Below are 24,424 nucleotides of genomic sequence, written 5' to 3' on the forward strand. Positions count from 1 at the left end.
AAGTCCCTAGGGCAACAATTCTCTTCGTTTAGCATAAATTTTACAACCACAGACAACTCAAGTAAACTTTTCCCTATTCTGTAGCCAAAACTGATTAAACATGCATCAACTGCCGACCAGGCACAAATCAGCGTTTTGCGCCGCTGCAGTTGCTGTTGCACTTGCTGCGGCAATGTTACTGCTGGCCGTTGTTGTTGTTGCCGCTTGCTGCCGCAGGTTGCCGCTGGTTAAAATCAAAAAAATTTTGCGCGCTTTGCAAGCGTGTCAAAAAATTGGTCATTGTTTGTAATTATGAAAATTGCTTAATTGTTGCCTAACCCCAGTGGCAGCAGTAAATGCAGCAACAATTGCAGTTACTAATGCGGCGGCCGGAAAATTTGGACAGACATTTTTTGCCATTGCTTGTAGTTTTTTGTAAGAATTATAACTGTTTTTTTTTGCTGTTGGCATCTGCCTAAGTGGCAAGACTTAATTGTTAATAGCCGCTGTTATAATTCCAGTCCAGGGTGCTAAATTTTATTGCTAAATTATTAATTGCAATAATATTTAGCTGCAATCTGTTTCGCAGATCTATATGTTTTTAATTTTCTGTTTGGCTCTGGGGCAAAGTGCTGCGCCCAGTTTATTATTATTATTATATATATATTATTTTTTTTGGATTTCGGGCGCCGTTTATGGTCGCTTGACTAAGCAAATTCGTATAGGAGGCACCTACCTACACACATATGTATGTGGAATGTGTTTATAGCCCAGTTAGTTGTTGTTTAACGGCCCAGTCGAACCAACAAACGAAGCGAAAAGTAAGAAAAAATTGGTTTTTAATTATTATTATTGTTATTGTTATGGCGGCCAGCTACTGTGAGCTATTTCCGAGGAATGGCCCGTTCGTAATGAGCAATTCCAGCTGAAATTCTTGCGACTTGGCTGGCCGCCTTTGTTTTGGCCTGCAATTAAACGTTACTCATACGACCCTGTGGCCGCCCGCAAATTAAGCCAAATTAAGGCGGCTTATTAAGCTAGCTGGTTCAGTGTGGCAAAACAGGTAATTAAAATGCCCGCTCGCAGTTTGTCATATGATTTATAATAAGTTTTGCATAGATTTATTGACTTACTTTGGCTGCCCCAGCGGAGCAGGAAGAATGAGTTCGCGCAGGAAATGCCAATGAGTAGTAGTTGTAGAGCACTGCAAATAGTTTCAAGCGAAGCCACATTAAAGCGTTATAATTAATACAAATCAGCACACTTAACATATAAGTACATATAAGTACACCCCGTTCCAGAGACAAAAAACAGCACCAGTTTAGCGTTTGGCACGCCCGGCACGCAGAGCAATTTTAATTAGACATAAACGACGAGCCACTTTTGAAATGGGGCGTAGAGGGGACATTAAGCCCGAAAGTGTTTAGTTGGCAATTACATAAAATAAGGAGCAGCTTCCAGCTCTCAGATCTCAGCTCCCAACTCGCAGCTTCCAGCCAACGGTCTGCCATGTAGCGTTACTCCGATTTTCCCCGTTTTTCCCCCTTATGCAACACTCGAATTAACATGTTCCACAGGCAAAGCCAACGCACAAGTCGCTGTCATCACATAGATACACGCTGCTTGAGTGTAGATATATATATACACTCCATGGAGCGGACTTGCAGCAGATATACAAAGTGTGTGTCTTGCCTTGCTCTGATTTCATCGGGCGACAAGAGCAAGTGCCTCCGCTGCAACAGGTGCCCGGCGACGCCCATTGCGTGTGTTGTGTCGCGGCTAGAAAATGGCCAAGTCCGCCAGATAAGCAATAGACCAGGCTAGCTGAATGAATGGATGGAGGATGGCGGCTGGATGGATGGCCAAAAGAAGCTGGCCAGTGCGTGAGCAGGCCCAAAGCATGGGCGTGCCGTAGAGGGGGTATGGCATTCAACTGTGGGGCACTGCATCGAAAAGTAACATCAACATTATCCAGACATTCGAAAACAAAACGCTCCGCACAGTCACAAACGCTCACCCTTTCCACGATAATGCCACTATACACGAGGTCCTCAGCTTCCCCTGGGTGAAGGATGAGATTAAGAAAAGCAGCAGGCAGTACATGCAGAGGTTTCAAGACCACCCAAACAACCTGGCACAAGACCTGCTGGACACCAGTCAACGCACCAGGAGGCTGCACCGATCACACTCTCTGGGATTAGACACGCAAATTAAATTAAATTATATACATACATTATTATATACATCATACATACAATATCGACAGTTATTGTATAGTTTCGCAACAATTTATGTAATCAATTAATTCTCTACCGTTAAGTTTAGTAATCAAATTTAATGATTGTCCGCGAAGGACAGTTTTAAATTAATATATCCAAAAAAAAAAAAAAAACTTTATCCGTCTGTAGATAGCCAATGTTGCAACATAAGTATAATATATCGTACTATTTGATACAAAAATATTTCAAAACAAATTAATTATACATTTCATCAAGCGTTGTTCCCAGGAGATTATATGGGATTCCCCGAATTTTATAATGACTTTTAAAAGTATATTTATTTTGGACATACAAAATCCGTGGTCATCTTGTTCTTATTAAAATGAGATGTTGGCGAATACAGTGTTGGCTGTTATAGGATTTTAATAATTTAACATTTTTCCATTCATTTTAAGATGCAATAATGTAAAGTTTAAGTGCGTTTTTTCATTGTTGCTAGAAGAAGTTGTGTTGATTTGAAGCCGTTTGCCTGGGGGATTCACCAAAGTTTTGCTCATGGTTAATGCCCCTTTTTTGCCACACCCCTGCCTTGAGCAACTGCTACTGGTGGCGCCAAAAAGAAGCGTCAACGACAACGATGCTGGCGCTAAATGGCTTTTGCCATATAAATGTCTTCATTGCGTATGAGTGATGAGGCAGCCATGGCCATGGCCACGTCCCAGCCGAATCCCCGCCAGAAACGCCATGAAACTCTGCCACACGCAGCTCGCGAGACGCCTGTTGACGCATTTGGGTGTTGATTTTTAATTTATGCGCTTTTAATGCGCGAGAAAACATGCATTTAAAGTGAATTTATTATGAATAAAAGTGCGGCATTAATTACAAGGACAAAAAAGTGTGACAGTGTGGGGATCGCTTCCGTTCAGAAGTGTTTTTTTTTTGTTTTGGGATATTGCTCAACATGATCTGGATCTGGATCCCACATCCTGCCGAAGGGAGCGGGGCAAGTTCGAGTCACTTGGTGACTTGGCTGACTGACGTTGCAACACTTTGGCACGCATGCGCGGCATTTTAATGCGCAAAGTGCGCTGCCAACAACGAAACACGCAGCACGCCCACTTTTTGCGAATACCTGTGAATACGAATACCTGCGAATATCGGCGAGTATTGGCGCACAAGTGCACTCACACATCGAATGGGTCTTTGCGACTGGGTCTCGGAGATTTATTATTGTATAATGCGCCGTACGCAGTTTTATTTATTGCTCTGCACGCCAAAAACTTTAAAATCAATTGAAAAGCTATAAAAACGTTCGTTTATTTTTTATTGTTGTCGTTACTTGTGGATTTTGTTAAGTATTTCAACATTTCTTGCAGCCTGCTCTGCTCCAAATTGCCAAAATGGTCGGAGCGCTTATTTTTTGCTTGAGTTTTTACATTTTCCTTATGGGTTTCCCAATGGGTGCGGTCTCTGCCTTTGAAATGGGCGCAAGTCATTTTGTAAGGTGCTTGAATTTCTTACCGGTATAGTTTGCTCAAAATAGAGAGAAAACTTTAGAGTTTAGTGAATGAACTGTAGGTAGTAAAAGTATTCACAATAGCAGTATTCATTAATGACTTCTGTTCGATCGAATTCATTCACGATTTCACCGCAAGCCCACCCAAATCGCCATATAATAATCGTATGCAGATCTTTCACATACAAGCCGAGAACAAGTCCCAACTAATGCTTAATCCCCTGACAATACTTAAGTCGGTTCACGAGCTTGGTCCCTTTTGTGGACCGTCTTCGCACAGCATTAACACGATGCCAGGTCTTAGATTCCTTTAGACAAGAAACGGAAATGAAATGAACAGACCCAGATCGTTTAGATTTGATTTTTTGGCATATTCTTTGAGAGGCTTACGTTTTACGAGCATTTATTGATATTTTGGCTTAAAAAAGAGGGTCTCGAGTAAAGTGTCAACTCTTTTTCAAAGCTAACAGCCATTAGCCGGGCCTAAACGATGGGCCATAAAACGCTGACCGCCGGATCGTAAACCACCCAAAAGGTGGCACAAAGTGTAAAGTCATAATTGTATGGGATGGTACCACTCGACGGGGCAACTGACGTATAGCTAGCTCAGCATAAAAAACATTCACTTTTTGTTGCCTACTATACGGTTTTTTTTGCTATATTTTTGGAGGGCTGGGCAATCAGTGACCATAAATAGATATAAATAAGTGTGATTAACGCATCTCTTAACAACGCATCGAAAGCAATGCAAACCTGAAGCACTTTTTGTGGTCGATTGTTTGTTGTTGATTTTTTATTATGGCCATTATTGTTATTGTGCCTTTGCGCTTGTTAAGTGGCCTGCTGATGGCTCATAAATTGTGACCAACTGTCAGGTGTATGACGAATAACTTGTCCATCGGCTGGCTGATTGATTTGCATGCGCCGCTGATTGACACACGGCATCGATATCCACATCTCAGCATCGACTTCAAGTGGCTTAATTTATGCAAATGCGCCACTCACACACTCAGTCATTCATTCTCAAGAGAGACTGCATTTAGCTCGATTTTTGCATCACAATAGGTTATGTTCCAGCCACATATATCGGGCAATTAGGCCCCGCCATATACGCCCTCTGACATCCACTCCGACATGTTGGGCGTGTTCGGTTTTTGTGGCATTTGACGTGGCGTATTTGCATAAACGACACCTCCAAATGTTGGGGCAGATCTGAACAATCCACGCATGAATGAATGAAATGCCGCCCCTCGGGCTCAATTGTGTGTGGGGTCTCCTTTCAGCCGTCTGATTTATGCCTGGGAGCCTGAGACCTGGCTGCATTTGCTTCGCTTTGCATTTGGGAAATTTATGAAGCTGGGAAAACTCGGGCTGGACCAATCTCAAAGAGCAGACGCATTTAATTAAGGAGAAAACTCAGCTGACAATGGGAACCGGAATGGAGCATCTTTGTAAATGAAATGGGAGGTAATTTGTTTTTGATTATAAATGAGAAATTCAATTGAAGAACTTTGCCTATAATGAAATGTATTGTAATTATATATATACAATTGAATTGCATTATTACTCTCAAATTTAATATGTTTCCTAGTTACATTCCTCCATTTTGAGATACAATAATAAGATTTTTGTTTTAATTTCAGTTAAATGTTTTATGCATAGCCTGTAGCATTGCCAAGCCTGCAAGTAGAAATCCATTTGCGCCTTATTTTGCTTCGGGTAAACATATTAAATTCATATTCACCAATCCCAATATTTACTCTAGGAACCATTAATAATTTATTTTTGTTTAAGCATTGCGGAAGCCGTATTTTTCGAACCAAGGACATGGCTCGCACGGCGAATTAACGGTTAGTAAAGCAATCAGCAATTGGCCCGCAAATCAAATTGGCAGCAGCAGTGCTGAAATCCAGCAAAATGCGCTAAATTAACTAATTTTTGTTTAGGCAATGGCAGTCGCAGCGGCAGCAGAGTCAGTAAAAACCAAGCTCCAGTCGAGAGTGGGAAAATAAATTTGTTGCGCTAACAATGGCAAGACCTAAAGAAAAAAAGGCACTACGAAGTTGGCCTGCAATGACTGCAGATTGTGGTACTGACTGAGCCAAGTTTTGTGGGCGCAGCCGGGCTTCTGAGTTGAGTTTTTAGCTCAAATGCCCGGCTGACCGACCGTGTATGCCATAACTATTTATGAACAGTTAGTTAACTTAAATGCTAGGTGGCAATTAAAGGGGCGTGGCTGACGCTGGAGAAGCATAGAAAGAGACGCGAATGCGAAATCATAACCTTGCCCAGCGTCGAGAATCAATAAGAGCTTCGTTTCGTAGGGGAAACGTACTCGGTAGCCATATAATTAGCATTTGTTTCTCGGCAGAGCCTGGGACTCGCCCTGGTCCACACCCCGAAAATGGGAGAATAAAGCCTCTAAAGAAAACAAAATACAAAATACGAAGAACAATAACAGTCCGGTCAATTTGTGGTTTCTTTGTTTCCTGACTGCGTCCCAAATGGCCATGCTAGTTGGCCGCTAATTTGGCCAGCATTTAAGCCGGTCAGTCTTTAATTAACAAAGGCCACACTCTAATTGATAAATTAAACAAGAAATTCAATTAAAAGAGGAACACCCTCCGCCAGCTCCCGCGGCCATCCAAAAGGTGCCAAGTTGTTAACATAAACATTGAACTTCGCCGCGCAGCCGCAGCTGCCAAAATGCTGAATGAATCCATTAATTTGCACCAGCGCCCCCAAACTGCGGGCCGCAATTGAAGTGCAAAGTTGAACCGCAGAGCTATCACTCAGAAAAAATATGCTAATTTAGAAAATAGTTGTATAGCTCAATGAACACATATTTATACATAGATATGGTGGCCAACAAATTAGATCAAAATACTGTCAATAAAACTCAAACGGATTCTTAATCAATAATGATCTTTACATGAGAATTTTATGTAAATTGTGTTTTGTTTTTTGCATTTTTTGTGAGTGCACATGTGGGCAGTACTTGGTCGAGTACTTGGAAAAGCCAGTCTGGGCCATGGGTTGGACCTGGTCCTGGCTGCTATCTTGATCGCATTTTTTACGGCACATAAATATATGCCAAAACACTACAATGAAAATATTGTGCTATACCAAAATGTGGCCACAACAACCACAGCAATCGAGTCCGGGGCAACGACGAGAAAACTGAAAACTGTGGCAAAATATGAAAACGTTTTCAATGAAAATTAATGGGCAAACGCTGCAAAATTTTGGGGTGCGCACTGCGCATGCTCAAAAATGTTAAAATCGTGACCAGAGCTCTAGCTTTGGTCCCAGCATTGATACCCCTTATTCCCCTGACCTCCTGGAACCCCACAAAGATTGCTCTGCACCAAACTGGACGACGGTATTGTCTTTGGGGGACTGTGTGGCGTGTGATTTGGCAAATACTTAGACCTTATATGGAGCGGCTGCGATGGAAACTATTTCCTGCGTTGCGAAAAGCCGCCGAAAAAGACCAAAAGCGGCAGTTGACCAGTAACAGTTCACATTTTGTGTCATCCGCGGGGCGGCGGCTCCATATTGATAATTCATAAAGTGCACGAAAATAAAAAAAGCAAACGCCTGCCTGCCCAAAAATGGTGAGCCATTTGAAATTAACGCGGCGGAGTTGGAGCTGTTCAAATGTCAATTTTAATTTGCCGCGCCGCAAGCGATTTGACAGAGAGGTAGATTGCCTCAAAAAAGCTAAGCTATGGAAAAAATGATCGAAAAAAATGTATAAAAGCGGTGCTGCCAATCTTCGCTGCAACATGTTGGGGCAATTAAAAATGCGCATACGCCGCGTTGCCGCCGCATTTGCACGCAGTTAGCGACGCGTCGGCGGCAATGGCGGCTTACTTGAAAGCCAGCAATTTGGCAATAAGGAAATCGAAATCAGTCATCAGCCGGCAGTGCAGAAATATATTGCATCTCTCACACCACGAGATGCACTCGAAAAGAGGTGAACTGCGAGATAAAAACCGAAAATTCGTGTGGTAACTTAATTCGATTCGAGATCATTGAATGGTTTGATTGTGCTGACTGTTTTAATTACTTAAGTTGGATTTTGGCTCAAAAGCGATAGAACAAGTTTGGGATTTTGTTTGAATAGATTGAAATTTGTTGATTTGATTTCTCAATAAAAATCTTTTTCATTTAAATGTGGAAATTTCCATAGAATGAGGTTAACATATTATGAACTCTTTCAGCTGATTATTGTTGTTTTTATCAAAGTGATATTGTATTCTTTAATATTACAAAATAGTTTACAAATAATTTACCATATATCTAAACGATATCTTTCATTTGTGTAAATTTCAGTTGTAAAGCCCATATGAAGTTTAATTGAATTTCTTGCTGGAACAAGCATAATGCAATCGAATTTGCACTAAATCACGCCCACAGCTCAAGGAGTTGAAGAATTAGCCAACAGCTCGATATAGAAAAAAACGATTTTGGCAAGTCACGCAAATCTTTTCGGTCCGCTCATTAGACTAATGCACCTCGAATGCAAACCCAAACTCAATCTCGAATCCTATTGGCATTCATAATCGTGTTTAGAGCAGGGAGCCATGAGCTTTATTATTCAACTCGCGTTCCGCTAGAGCAGATCCCGACCGAATCACGCACTTTATGAAGCCATTATATAAAAATATTTATTAGCAACACTTTTGCTTTTAATTCGCCAGCAACGGCTGGTTTCCTTTGATTCAATCAATGTCGCTTGCGTGCCGAATGCGACCCCAGATCACCAGACCGACATGCCGCCATATCGATATTCAAATGTATTTCTGTTAATTAGAGTGCGGTTAATTTCGATGTTTATTAATGCCCTGGCCAGGTGTGAACAAAGTTTTGGGTTGGGTTGCTTAGAAAACGATAAAACATTATATTACAAACGCCAGTTGGCCAGTGAGCATAATCAATCAGCATTGCAGCATTCCCACACACGCCCCACAAAAAACAAAAAAGAAAAAAAAAATCAGCAGAGAAGGAGTAGATTTGGATTGTGGACTCCCTCGAACAACCAAACGACCCCAGCCGATGGCGTTAATAATGCCAATTGCATGTTTTATGTGCCGCAACGATGCCAATAACAATAATAAAACTGCATATTATTAAGCGCTTTAAAATATTTGTAACAAGCATCGCCCAGTCGCAGTTGCAGTCGCGGAGTCTGGGCCAAAACCCGAGCCGGATCTCTCTGGCTGACTGGACGACCTCTCGCGGGGGCACACACTCTGGCCAACATCATGGAGCGCAGCCGCAACTTATGGCCAAGTCAGGACAGACACGACGACGTGGTCAAGACTTCAAGACTGGTCGACTGCTACAGTCGCTGTCGCAGTTTGCAGCCTCTAATCATTGCTCTCTTTTATATGGTTTATGGCATTTCCGTTGCTGTTTCTTTTGGGTGTCCAGCTATTGCCAAATTCATTGCGATTGCGATTGCATTCGCAGTTTAGTCGGGACAGGCGTTTTTTTTCTATATTTTATTTTTCTGTCTTACTTTTAGCCATGCAATCGGGGAAAACATCTCGGCGTGGCTAATTGATTGATGAAGCTGTTGGCACCTTGGCGAGCCTTGGCTAATCACTAATCACCAATCAATTCATAAAACGGAATAATAACAAACGCCTGCAACAAATCAATTAGCCGCTTAATTATGACACTAAGCCCAGCTGGCCAGAAACGGAATGAACAAATTACCACCGGCGACATTAGCATAATAAAGCGATGCAACCACGGGCTGTGCCTCATAAATTATGCATACTATTTTGGGGACAAAAGACCCGAAAACCGTTCCGTTCACTATAACAAAGCGTAATGGGGCGAGGGGAAATCGGCGTATGGGGAAACTCCGAGAAATACAGGCGGCTGATAACGGGGCAAAGTCTTTAGTTTGATTTTTTGCATATATGTATTTCATTAGTTGGCGAAAACTGCACGCCAGTTGGGGCTCTGTAAAGGGGCTTTTGGGTGGGGGGAACGGAGATCCGATCTTAGCTGCCACAAAACTGGTTCGCATTCCACTTTCAGTGGTAGACACACGATCCCGAATCCAATCCGGGGACAGGATGATGCAGCAGCAGCATGCGGCGGCAGCAGCTGATGACGATGATGATGATGGAAATCGTTATTGACAACGGAAGACGACGAGGCGATTTCCATGCAAATGGCCATGAAATGGAATTTGCCCGACGTCAACGAAGGAAACGTACTTGAACCAGAAAACCAGGCCGACACATTAATGCAGCCTGACACCGCAGCCTTGGCCGATCGGCCCGAAAGATAGGGGAAGAGTAAAACGGACGCAGCTCCGGTAGAAAAAATAAAACATTTTTGGGCGGTTGCTCCGGTTTCAATTAAACTGCAACTAATTGCAACGGACAGCGTCGGCAAACACAAGCCAAAATAAATCATTTATTAGCCGCGCTGAAATATCAAACAAAATAAAAAAATATACAACACATTGCACCAGGTTTGTTGCCTAAGTCTTTTGTTGGGGCGACGGCAATTTTGAAACAAATTAAATTTATAATAATCATAAAATAAAAACCAGACATGAGCCGAACAAACAACAATGCTCAGCAAACAACTCTTGAGCGATAAAAAAGAAATCTTTTATTCGATTTCGCAAACGAAAAACGTTGAGAAAAAGTAGCCACAGCCAGAGCGAAATCAAAGCAGCCAAAACCGTAAAACTCCCCAGAGATTTTAATGACATTTTCGCAGGCTGGAGGAGCAGAGAACCACCGAACCACCGAACCACCGAGCCACTGAGCCACCGAACCACATAGCCATTGGGTGTGGGAGCGGGCAGAGGGTGCCTACTCGACTACATGGCAGCCGTCTGACAGACGCGTCACTACGTGAGCGACGTGTTTAAAACTTTAATGAGCCTCAAAATAATTGCAAATGCGACTCATGTCGCCCAAACAAACGTATTGCGGTGAGAAAATACAGATCCAGCAGGGGTCTGCTGGCAAAGAAGGAGGAAGCCAACACCCCTCCGGTTTCATTGGTTCCATTCCGAACGAAAGGAGCAGGGCAGCACCTGTCTAAGGAGGCCACACTGCCTGCACCCGGTCGGTTCGGTGTTGAGGCACTTAATTGCCTAAAGCGTGACTTAAATTTTTAAAAATCATAAAAGCCACGAGACCAGCATCGGCGCGATAAGCTGGCACTCAAAGAAAAGCTGGAAAAACCTTGGTTCTTAGCACATTCCTGGCCGAAATCAGGAAGCACTCAAGCCACAATCCCTTCTGCCAGTGTACGAGATGTTTGGCAATTTGGCAAATTAACAAGCCAAAGGCTTAGGAAGAGCTTCTCGCTCAGTGGCACTTGGCATGTGGCCAATTAGGAGCACTTGCCGTCACTTAGTCATGGCTCTAAGCCCGCCGGATGAGTCGTCAGGTGGCTGAGTTCGGCTGCCTGTATTTTTATTGCCTTTTAATTATCAGAGCTTAAAGCTGAAAAAAAGCTAAAGTGAAATAAAAGAAAACAACAAAAGGAAGCGATATAACTCTGCGAATTTCTTTGAGTCAGTCTCAAAAATGTGGGAATTTCCGTACGAATTACGACTCAAATGCGCTGCCAATATCATCGAAATCGAAAATCAGTTTGTGGGCGTAATTGCCTCAGAAAAAGGCACCCACACGCTTACATGCGTTAAATGCCTGCCAACGACAACGAAAAGTATCTAAATACGCATAAATCATGGAGCCGAGTGTCGCCGGGCTGACAACACGGCAATCGATTGCCAGATCCAGATTGGGATTCGGAATCCGATTCAGATCCAGATCTGGAGCAGCAGATAGGCGATATGAGCAAGTACGAGTACGAGTATGAGTATGAGGCATGACTCCAGCCCACAAATATTCAATAAGCACTCAGATATCGGGAGCGGTGGCAAAAAGGGGCTTACACTCTCAGATGGCGCGTTTATTGAACTCGGCTCAGATCGATCGATTTATCAACGTTTTCGGTTTCCAAACGTTTTAGCGCGTGCCCAGCGCCGTGTCAGCTTAGCGCTCTCTCCATCTCCATCCCCATTCATCCATCCATCCATCTATCTATCTATCGTAATCCCATGGCAAACATTTTTATTACACTCAAGCTGAGTGAATAATACCCTGGAACTCCGCAGATCTCTGTAACCCACTAAAAGATGTTTTTCCCCCGTTATGCTCCATATAAATTCTTGGTAAGAATGACATGGCAAGTTTTGGTAGTAAATTACAATTTAACTTTTGAACAATTCGTATCATCCTGTACTTAAGATTTTAAACAGGAAAGGAGGTCTAACACAAAGAAAAGTTGTATATCTTAAGAAATAAATCAGTTAAATAATGAAATATAATTTATACCCAAACATCTTGTTGTACACTGCGATCATTTCATCTTGAACCGAATGCGTATTCAGATATCATCGTTTATAAGTAACTACCAATAACTTAATCCGCACCTTTTGTATTTTTGGAGATTAGCGCATTATTGACATCTTTGTGGCTGCCCTGGCCCAGCAGGTGATGTGCTAACGAAGCGGGCGGAGTTTGCTTGGGCCCATCTAGCGTAATCAAGTGGTGGGTCTCGGAGCTAGTTTTTGATTTATTTGCTGGGCATTTTAATGACTCCCCCGCCGCCTGGAGGCCCCGAAACGAATGGGAAACACGATTGAACCGCTTTTTCATTAAACAATCATTGACTTCTAGACTCGACTTTTATATGACCGTCATATAAACATGCATAAAAATTCATCAGCGGTGGACTGTTGTTATTTCCATCGCTATCAGCTCAATTTTTATGGCCTTACATTTCTGGTCTCGGGTCGGTGGTGGTGTCTTGGTGTTCATTTTATTGGCCCAATTTGTAAATATAGCGCAAAAGTGTCGAGCATAACAATGAGACTCCAGCCATGGATCAGCGGATCGGCGGGAAAAGGAACGAACCGAGTGCGGGTGGACTGCGTGGTGGCGGAGGGGGGATCAGCCAGCCATTGTGGACTTCTTGATCATGCTATCAAGTTCGTTGCCTTAGTCATTCGTTTCGTGCCGCATGATTTGTTGTTTATTTGTCATTCCTAATCGGAGGCAAATCAAACACGCACCTTTGAGTCAAAAGTGTGTAGAAATGTTTATAAATTACAACGAATCTAAAATGCACCCAAAATTGATAGGAAAATAGAAAAAAAGCGAATAAAAAACGCCAACTGCAGCAGCAATCAAAATTTATGCATCAATAGCTTTTGGGTTTTTTCTGGGTACTTTTTGCGTTTTCTAGTTGATTTCTGCCTCCTGCTTGAAACACGCATTATTTATGATTGCAAGGCATGTAATTCGTATGCTAATTGATAAGTATCGCGAAATTTATTAACCAGCCGTGCTGGACAACAACAAATAAATGCGTGCTAGCCGTGCGGCGTCAGTTTTCAAGTACACAAAACTTACACACAAGCCTCTAATGCAAAAATTTCAAATCTTGATATATATAAGGCAGCTCGCTGTTATTGTTATTGTTGTTTCCCCAGCTAGTTCTCACGCACAGGCGCAGCTGCATTTGGTCAGCGGGTTGTACTTGACCCCGCGCCCGCCCCCTTGCTCTGCAGGCCATGGCCCGTGACTTTTGTTATGCCGCCGCCACAAAATCAAGTTCAAAAGCTCGAACGCTTGAACATATATAAAATGCGATTTGCAAGGCAAATTTGTGTAGCTGCTGCTCCGTTTTTAATAGCGTATAGCAAATATTTGTGTGTAACATAAAACCGCCAACAACTGTGTACATAGCACAAGTGCGGCCAACGCCAAAATCGAGCAACTTTGTAACATCGAATCGAAGCAATATCCACTAACAGCAAAACAAACAGCCCGGCCAACAACATTTCGCGTATCAGCAACATTAATTATAACAGCCACAACAGCATCAGCGGCAGCCACAGCAATATAAGGCGGTGAAAAAATGCGTTTATTTTAAATTGAAAATAAATGTACAGTGCACTGGGAAAAATGGAAAACCACCTATGAGGACGGCTTAAGATCAAGGGTGCATAAAATAATATCTAGACAAGACAAGAAAGCAAAACAGGACTAATATAAAGTTAGTATTGGTGTACCTTAAGCTATAAAGATTTGAGTTTTATTTAATGGTCAAAGCGTATAGTTTATGCGTAAAGCTTAACTTACTACTAAAAATGAATAGATATTAGCTGCGTGTATTTGGGAAGGATGATTGATGTGTGGCCACTCAATTTGCCTTCGTTATTGCAGCTGTCGGCTATTGCGATGATGTAATAATTCTCGTTAACGTCGTGCTGTCTGCGGCAATAGATCCGCGTACTACGTATGGGATTCGGATTGGAAAAATCCCGGGTCCATATCTACGGTGTGTCGATCAATAACAACACGCACGCGTTTGCTGTGCGACATTTTTGTCGATTCTCGCCTTGATCTAGAATTTTGTTCCTATTAATTGATCTCATAATGACAGACACTTCAAAAGCGACATCACGACGTTTATTAATTAATGCAAGACCAAGATCGAGCAACGTAGTCAGCCTCCTGCGTATGTAAAGTGCGTGCAAAAAGCACAAGGTATGCTAAGCAACCAAACAAATGCCGGCAGCTTAATTAGCATTCTAGATTACACACAAACAAGTGCGTAACAAGAATTGAGGCAGTTGCGGGCTATAATGGATTTATGGGGTTAGCGCGAAGGCTGCCCGGTAGATAGACGGTTATAGACAGCTAGATGGATATGTATATAGATAAATGGCTATGAGTTAGGTGGCTCTGGGTAATAATGGGTTTGCGTCAGAGCGACCCAAGTCGGTCATTAGCGAGCAATGCTAAACGGAGGCAAATTGCTGTCAGAGCATTTCCCGCTTGGCAATATCTCAATCAGTGGCCAAAGTTTGTTGGCATCAAGTGCATAAATTAATGAAATTATCAATTAGCCAAGATACTCTCCCAGCTGCCGTTTGCAGTTTGGTGCCACTGCTACCGCTAGCTACTGTTGTGCTTCCCATGGATGTTGCTGACTATCGGGAAAATCATTGCGCAAATGCACGCAGTTCATGTCGAAACTCAATTGCAATTAAAACCTTTAAACTAAAGTCTATGAAGCCAGGCAAAGGAAGTCCCCAGACTGTCCCAACTCGTTAGGCGAGTGGAAAATGCTTTAATAGAAATTACCGGGCTGGCAAAATGTTTGCAATTGTTGTCTGCCTGCCGACTGCCCAAATTGACATTATCAATGGCTTCGCAAATGCGTTATTTATTTAATGCCACATCCAGCAACTTCTCGATTGTGCAATCCGATTGCTACCCTGCATATTTATGGGAATGTTCATACAAAATTTAAAACATTTTTATTTATTACGTTTCTGATAGCGTTTTCAAAACATAATTGGAATTCTCAAATAGTAAGTAGACTTATGAATTTTAAATTTGGTTATTACTGATGTGGTGAGCTAAGAATGTGTTAATTATAAACGCTGTTTAAAATAGATTCAATAAATACATATTCCAATAGGGTATTTATTGTTTCATAGAAAAAATGGTTTTTGTTTGATTTTGAATTTGCTTTGGTTTCGTTTCGTTTCTCATTTCATGCAAATATTTGCAAATTTCTCAAATTAACGCGTAGGCGAGCCAAATAAAGCCGAAAGCGCTGGAAGTGTCGCCGTCTCAGCACCACCAACAGCACCACCAGCTCCACCACAGCCGCCTCATCTAACGACGCCCCCACCGGGCACACTTCTCCCCCGCGGATCCACAGCAAGTTCATTGAACCACCTACGAGAAATATGCAAATCGCAGCGACGTGGATGCAGGGAAAATAAATCAAATGAAATTTACTAACTGACTGGCAAAAAAAAAAGGAAAACTAATTTCAATTCGATCTTTTGTGGCCTTTGTCTGGAGTTGCTCGTAAGACCTAATAAACAGAAACACGAAGCAATAATTGTATTATTTTTTTTTTTTTTGCGAGTTTTGCTGCAAGCCCATTAAAGTGAAATTAATGGCTGTCGCCTGCTGCGGAATTTTGGACAAAAGCTGTCGGGAAGATTAATGCGGCCCAAACTTCCTCACAAGGGACATTCGATATTGAGCATTTCGACTTTGAAAACTGAGCGTCGAACTGCGTTTTTCTTAATTAATAGCTCACATATTTTTATTGCCGCACATCTTTGTCAAATCAATATTTATAAATTATTTATAAACGCACAGGCTTGAACCCAAACATGCGGCTAATTAAATTGATGAATGCGAAGCTTTTCAACTCGAAAATTAATTAAGCAAATTATCCATTTAAATTTAAAACATAGAATGTGCCGCTCGCCTGCTCGATGGCTTTGCGCTGATAAAGTCGAAAAATAGTCTTGGGGAGCCAGCGGAATTCGTTGGACAAGTTCGCGGCTGCCAATTAGGGGAAGTTGAAAAAGGAGCATTCTTAATTGCAATTAATTAGCGCTGTCAGTTTTCCCCATTGTCAGGGTGTGAGCGACAAAATAGTTGCCAAAATGGAATTGCTGATGACCTGCTTTCATAGACATCATTAGCGCTTAATATTTAAATAAATTTGATTTTTCTTGAGAGCCAGACGAACATAAAATGATCACGCCCAGTTTTCTGCTCGATTAAAAATATTCATTAGGCCTTTTGGAAATTTTTCACTTGATTACAGACCAAAACCGATTTCAAAGGGCTGCCCCTGCCACATGCGGCGTAATTAAATTTCCTTTGTTGCCTGGAAATTCGCTACGATTATAATTGTGGCGGCCCAGGGCGTTTTTCTGCCTATATTTCTAAGTATATATCTGTTAATATATTTTTTTTTATAGATATAGGCTGGGCCATTCATTCACACAATTAGCGATTTCATGCGTCTTTGTGTCTGGCTTGAAGTATGAATTTTCGTGGCCTTTATTCCGTTTCGTTTCGATCTGTTTCTGTTGTAATGTGTGAAATTGATTTTCGCTTGGCAATTGGGCTTGTAATGACCAAAAAGTTTTCTCACCCTGCGGAGGTCTTCGTTCGAAGGCAATTAAGCGAAATAGATGGGAACTCAGTGCTTCCTTCAGTTCAAGTTGAACTTGTAAAGATTAGGCTTAGTCAGTGTAAACTGGGTCAATTTTAAATGTATGTATGAGTTTTGATGTCATGGGTTATCCTCTACCGAATAACCTGCAGTTTGGACATGTCGGCTCTTTCTAAGCCTGTTTCTGGCGGCGATTTATGGAAGTGGGGACACCTTCCCTGACAGCATCATCACCTGGCGTTGCCAGGCACTCGTAACATTTGCAACATTCGCATTCAAATGACACTAACGGCTTTGTCATGTACTGGGCCACATTTAACTGTACGGTTTGTCTTTTCTTGAGAGCCAGTAATCATGCTCTAACGACACAGGCAAACACGTATATAATTTGTATAAGGCGCTGCTATGCGGTGAATCGTCAGCGGGTTCATATAGAAATCTTGTAATCTGATAGGCATGACAAGAAATATTTTGCTTGTCATTAAATTTACTTTTATTTATGCAGCACTGTCTATCATTGTTGATGTTGTTGTTGCTGCCGTTGCCGTTGCTTTTCGATTCGCGTGTTTTGTTTCGGCGGCGGCTTGAAATTAGTGAAAACTCTTCACATCGAGAAGACTGACTGACTGAATGGATGGTATGGTTTGGTATGGTATGGAAACTTGAAAACGTATGCATGCATAAGTTGGCGCCTGCTAACGTCTTATAGTCATCGATTTTCGACCATTGTGCTGTTTGCTTGGCTGGTTTGGAGTTGAGTAATAGGCGAAATATTTGCGCATGCCTCATTACGGCTGCTTTTTGGGTTGCGGTAATCGATGGCAGTGTAAGCCAGAAATGCACGGGAGTGGCGAAACAAAAGACTTAGGCAACGAACTCGATGCAGCTAGAACGATAGCAGCTGATTCCATGAGATGCGTGACATTTACAGTTATGACATCACATCGCTGTGGCAACAGCACGCAAATGTCAACCAAGTGCGTCATCGATGACAATCAATCGTGTGGACAAAGGGCAGCAAGTGGTGGCTAATCGGTAGCCAACAAGATTGACAGCTTCACTGACTAAACGACAGTCAAACAGACAGACAGATCGACAGACATTCGGTCTAAACGACATGTGTAATGACGCGTTCGTTGGGGAAAAAAACCTCAATAGCAACAACAATGGCATAGCATAATGAGTACAATTACTGGCCAAGCAAATCAAATGCAACGCGCTACCAACGCTTTGAATCAGTCACAATTAATTACAGCCAGCAGCAGCAGTCCGCAAAAAACGTTCATAAATTATAGCAGCAGAGGCAGAAAAAAGTATTAATTAAAAAAGAAGGAAAAAGCTGCAACGGTAACAACAGCTATTAAGAAAATTTCTTGTTGACTCATCCGAGTCCACAATTAACAACTCGCAGACTACCAAGAATCGTTGAGACTGCGACTTTGGCCAGCATTTCTTGCACTCATTTGTCGCATTTTGTCCCAGCCACTTGGCGATTTCTTTGTCAGAGCTCGGCAATTAAACAATTGTTGTTATCGTAGTTGCTTTGTATTTTTTTTTTTAGTTTTGTGTCTGAGATGCAGCTGTTGTTGTTGCCGTCATCATTGCAGGCCATAAATTTTATTTAATTTCTTGGCCCCTGCCCCTTAAAAGCACACGCCCTGGTGGCTGGGGATCTCATGACTTGCGTTTCGCAATTGTGAGAATCGAGTATTAAATAATTCTTTGCATATTTATTTATAAACATTATTCCTGCCTCTTTCTTCTTCACTCTTGAAATGCGATTTCCTCAAAGCTGATTAGGCGTTTTAATTTGCGATGTTCCAGGCTCTAGCCTCAAAAGGTTCAAATTAATACTCTACCTTTTCTATTTAAAAATATTGATTTATAGATTAAACATTTTTTATGCTATACTACTCAGATAATTAAAATTGAATACATACAAGTGAGCAAGTAAACTTATAGACTTCATAATTTTTTACACCGCATACTTCAGAATTTACGGATAATTTTCTATGCCCCCATCAAACCACAAATAAAAATCTGTAATTACTAGCATTAAGCATCGTTTAGTCAAAGCGAGACATATACCTGTGTTTGATTAATCATTAAAAGCCCCATTATTTGCCAAACATCAGCAATGACCAACATACCCAGTTCCTCTCCAAAAGCGAAGCACTAATGCCTCATGCAATTGTAATTATCAATATAAAATGAAACAAGCAAAAAACTTCGTTTGCTCACAGCTGTATTTCCTCTTAATTGTACAGGAGGAAGAAAAAATAAATCGCTTTTCCAATAAATTGCATCACAAGACTCTTAACAATCCCACCAGCACCACCGACCATATGGACGCGTCAATTGTTAAAGTGTTGAAGTGTTTTTATTTAAATTGCTCAACTGAACTTGTAATTATGGCTCACTCTGATTATTGCTATTGCTGTTGTTGCTGCACTCTGGGTTTAGCATAAGCCAGACTGGATATAAATTATTTTTAGAGTCATGCTGGAGTTTTCACTCGCACAGTTTCTCACTGCTCGAAAAACATAGCAATTAATTGTAGTTAAAAAAAAAACTAACGGTTTTATGGTCAAACAACAAAAGCGGCAGTTGACTTGTCAGTTAATTGTATTTGAAATCGCTGTCTCTGCTAATTGATAAATCTCCATTGGCCAAAAGGCAAAAGCCAAGCACTCGATGGGCGGCAGTTGCACATAAAATGCAATTACAAACGCGTAAAACCGAAGCAAACGGTTCGACTTAAGCTCCGGTTCAACACAACTCACCTGCAAATACGATTTTGACGGCTCTTTACTCCGAATTGGAATCGGAATCTCCCCCAGAATCTCCTTGTGCTCGCTGCTCTCAGTAGTAAGGCCACAAAAACACACGCGATACCACACTCACACACTCGGATATCTTAGCCAGGCTCAATCTATAAAACGCGGATGTGGTTGGCAGCAAAAACTGGCAAGTGAAATATTTATGCAAATTTATTTCAGCTTCTTTTTTCGTTGTTGTGCAGCAGCAGCAGCCAGGCTGTGTTGGTGAAATGCATTTGAAGACATTAAGCGGCACACTTGGCAATTGTCGTCGTTCGGGGCAGCGAAGCGATTTGATTGAAGTGGGGCTGCCGACCAGGTCCACAAACCGACAAGCCGACAAACCGACAGTCCGAGTGGCAGGCGAAACGTTGTTTAACAATTGTTTCTTTTAAACTTTTTTTATTTTGTGTTGTATTTTAGTTTATTTTTTTTTGTGCGGTCCGGCAGGATTTGGGTTGTCAATTAGTTTGTTACGGCTGCTATCACTTGGCAATTCGGAGGCGCCCGACGCGCCGTTATCTGCTGCAAACAAATGACACCACAAAATGGCAGCGCGTTCGTTGCCTAAGTCTTTCGTTTTTTGGCCCCGCGAGAAGATTGAAGTGAAGCTGAATCGGAGACTTAGTTAGAGCCTCTGTTTCTTTATTTGTGTGTCATTAAAAGACCACTTTATTGCAACATGTTTTTCTATATACAATATAATTAATTTACTGATACAAATATTTTATTGCACGCTCTTTATGTGATCTTTTGGCCAGCGAGTAATTAAAAATAAATTTAATTTAATTTGCCTTTTTATTTATTTATACTCTCGTATATTTTTGTTTTTTGTCGGCGATCGAAACGAGTTTGGTCTTTTGTTAATATTACTTTATATGTATGCTAGTCTTGTCTTGGCATAGGGCATATGAGGCTACAAACTGGCATATATGTTTTGATTTGGTTTTATGGCCGCACTGAATGGCTTTTTACTGTTGGCCAGACTTTTTACGAGCACTATTTTCAGTAGGTAGCCACACAGTAACAAATTAAGTTTGAGTGCCACCTGCAGGCGGGATTTTCATTTTCATTCGGCCCCCAAACGAAAAAAGCATTTCCATTTCGATATCCGCGCAGTTCATTGGCCAGGTCCACAATAGCGACGAAAATCGCACGCAAAACGCCCTGGAAACGCGCGCACGCGACAACAAAAAACGCGCACGCGATTCGCCAGCGAAACGAGAAAACTCAATACAAACTCAGCTAAAATCGCGAACGTATTTTAGCGCGCAGTCGCAACCAGCTTAAACAGTCCCGCAAGAAAGTCGCACAGAAACTGCAAGAGGATAAAAATTGCAATCGGCTCACAGCCCGACTGCAGTAGCAGCAACGGCAGCAGCGGCGCAGCAGCGACAGCAACACGTTGCAGTGCCGGTGCAGCAGCAACATCGGCAGGAGAAGCAGCAGCAGCAACAGCAACAGCAGAGTTGCAAAACGTTAAAATCTCTCGGCAAAAACAGGCAACAACCTCTCGAAGACCGACTGACCGAGTAATACAGTCCAGCACCCCAACAACCACAACCTCAGCCACAACAACAACAACAGCAACAAGGCCCGAACTCTCTGGCTGGAAAAAAAAGCCGCTAAAAGCGCTAAGCCATGAAAACCTGTTGTGCACCGATCGCTGCCAGCGTCGTTCGTTGCTTCGTGTTTATCGCGAATCTCGCTCTCTTAGCCCATTCTCTGTGCGGCCTTCCAGTGGAGAGCGACTGGCTTAGCGGTTAATTTCCAGTTGGCTGCAATATCAGTTGCCGATCTGCTTTTGACCAATAAAAAAGGGGGTTTCAAGTCAGGCGTCTGGAACGACGTCGGCTGCGAAGTCAGCCGCGTCTTAGTGATCAAAGAGAAGTAAAGTTAAGAGAGCTCGTATGCTCTTTCGGGCCACTTGCTTAGGGCCAAAACGGACTGATAAGAAATTGAATAAAATTATATGAATTTCATTAAGCCGCAACAGAAAAGAGCACACACATTTCCTGGTCGGCCACGCCTGGATATTACGGCTATCGAGGCTCATTTATCGCGGCAAAAAGGAAGCGAAAAGTGCTTGTGAGAATATATTTTCATTTTCAAACTTCAGATACAAATCATAATTGAAAGGGACTCAAAAACCATACAAAAAAGAGAGAGGGGCAGGATGAGCTGTTTCAGCGGACAGGCGACACTTGCCACACGTCCAAAGGTTGCGACTTTGACAATTTAATTGTCACACGCCCGCCACTTTTGGTCAGCTTCCCGGCAGCACGAACTTGCCGCCTCGAAATCTATTAACGAAGCCAATTGACGGACACATGAATGGCCAGCCGCTGTCACTAGAGAGGGGGTCCCAAAAAAGGGGGAATAGGCAGTTGGAGAGGTGAGAGCCTCATGGACCACCGAACGACATTAACATAAACAAGTGTTGCAGGAGTCGCGAGCTGCAAAAGGGTAACAGAAACATCCCGAACATTGTCATAAATAACGCGACAATGACAACTTGTTTGCGCGGATTCGGAATTGGAGCTGCGATTGGGATGGGTGATAGTGCACTTAGAAAAAAAAAAAAGACATATAAAATGTTTCATTAAGTATTCCGACACACCAGTTACGAGATTAACTCCTGTTCCCAAAGTTCAAGTATTGCTTGTAAAAGTCATTACAAATTTTTGCTAAAAATATTGACTCAATATACTGACGCATTTTTTCATGGACTTTTTTAATTTGTTGAGTGTAGCGGTACTGCTATCGCAGTCGGAGTCGGAATTGCGGCTTAATGCAGCAATTGACGTGCGGCGTTTGCACCTAGCTGAGTATTTGATCCGTCCGCAGGTCCCAGAGGCGGAGGCCACATAAAAGTGGCGCGGCAATTGCCAACTTTGGTCACTGCCGGCGACAAGTGTAAAACGACTGTCTCCAGGAGTCGGCGCTGGGATCTCGGATATTATGGCTGGATCTTGGGCGTTCGACTTCGCCAAGTGGTGCTCCTGGCACAGAATCGCCATTCGCGACAGTGTGTTTGTGTGTTTATGGCAGCTGCCGTTTGATACTCATTCAAGTGCCGCCTAACATGATTTCGGTGTCATCTGCTTTTCAGCTTTAATATTGCCTGTTTAATGTGACATTTGCTGTAGATGTTGCTGGTGCTGTTGCCTCTGCTGCTGGGCTATTGCATTATTTATGAGCCTCGGATCGGTCGGATCGGATCGGATAGGATCGGATCGGATCGAATTCGGATTCGATCCCCACATTCACCTCCCATTCGCTCTCACCGCCTCTATGGCCCATGGATGGCATCTTAAACGTTTCCCATTTTTAATTTAGTGATGATTGATGTCTTGTCCACGTCGCCTTGACAACGACACACTTGACTCAGCAGTGCCTCCACAATATCCACGATATCCACTGTATCCATCTACCCGTCCCGTCGGATTCGCATTTGGCTCGCCTGTGGGGATACGCAGCTGTGTCTTTGGCACAAAAGTCAATTAAGCCGCGATTTAAATGCTGCCAGGGTCATGCCTTGGGAAAGGAGTGTCCAACCATGGGAAGCTGGGATTAGTGGCTCTGCTCCCAACTGGCCAGCAAATGGTCCTCGGGTACGTGCGGTTGCCTGGCCCCGAAATGGAGCCCAGTGAGCGCCATTTGACCTGATTTTATTTGCACTATTTTACTTTTATAGCTCACTGTTATGGTTGCACTGAGTGAAATTCAACACTACAGTTCTGGGCTTTAAGGAAAATTTTGAATGAACTCAATTAGTTAGTATAAATTTTACTTTTAGATAAGCTAATAAATATATATTTGATAGTGCTGTGATTATGGAAATAAACTTTTAATGCGAACAATTATTCAAAAATATTTTACATTTGTTCATTTAAATATTTATCATACTATCCTATCTGGGAGTTTCTTGTTCGACTTCGCAATTTCGGTAGTGCAATATTAAAAATTTTGTCCAAGTGTTTGAGTGCCTTTGGAATGAATGGGAAGCCATTGTGGGCTTCTCCCGGTGCATGGCAATGATGCGGAACCGAATATAAAATGAAATTGCATCCACAAATTGCCAGGGCGACGACCATCGACAATTTTATTTCTTTACCATCGAGTGCCGGTGCTCCTGCTCCTTACTGCTTCCATTTGGAAGCCGAAGAGCGGTTCAAAAGGTTTGCCAAATTATAAATTAAAAGTAAATCGAATCGAATGCTTAGCCATTTGTCTGTGAACTTGAAAGTGCTGGCGTTGTGAAAGCCGGCTGAGCCGACTAGGGGCTCAGGGGTCAGTTCCAAATACAAATACCCATCGAAATCCCCAACCGGAGCGTTGCAGGTGCATGCCAAATCCGTTTGTAAGCGTCAGCATCTCGGTCGTGTGTTTTTCCAGCTTGTTCTAATTTGCATGCAAACGGATCTGTAGACCGGACCGGAATGGAATGGACCAGACTAAACGCTGAACTGGACGGCGCGGCGGCGACCTGCCACAAGCCATGACGAATTACTTGACACCTGGACGGGCCATAAAACGGCGATCGTTTTGGCGGGGGCGTTCCGTTTGGCCTCACTTCTTTAGTCTCTGCTCTTCGGTCATGGCCAGAATCGGGTTCTGCGGCCAATTTCAATTGGTATCGATGGGACCGAGTGGGGCCGGCAGGTTCCTGGCTAATTGCAATCGTCGTTGATGGCCAAGACATCTCTCTTTTGGCTGATTTACGGCCGAACAGCGCCGTTTGATGAGCTGGTCGTCAGCTTTTAGTGCGTGCATCACTCATTGTTACAGTTAGAGAGCTGGCAGCTCTAATTTAATTTAAATGCAGACCGCCA

The 24,424-nt window shown here is 42.6% G+C and overlaps 1 protein-coding gene across 1 annotated transcript in view; it reads right to left on the reverse strand.

The window, feature by feature from the left end:
* Nucleotides 1-20,895, reverse strand: part of LOC6607577 (transcription factor mef2A) — a 63,766-nt gene extending 42,871 nt beyond the window's left edge. The window contains exons 1-2 of the mRNA XM_032722075.1: nt 19,554-20,895; nt 1,113-1,183 (exon numbers count right to left, since the gene is read on the reverse strand). The gene's annotated coding sequence lies outside the window, so the exon portion shown is untranslated. The remainder of the gene's footprint in view (nt 1-1,112; nt 1,184-19,553) is intronic.
* Nucleotides 20,896-24,424: the final 3,529 nt, after the last annotated feature.

This window comes from Drosophila sechellia, chromosome 3R (genome assembly GCF_004382195.2).
Source record: "Drosophila sechellia strain sech25 chromosome 3R, ASM438219v1, whole genome shotgun sequence".
Classification (NCBI taxonomy): Eukaryota; Metazoa; Arthropoda; class Insecta; order Diptera; family Drosophilidae; genus Drosophila; species Drosophila sechellia.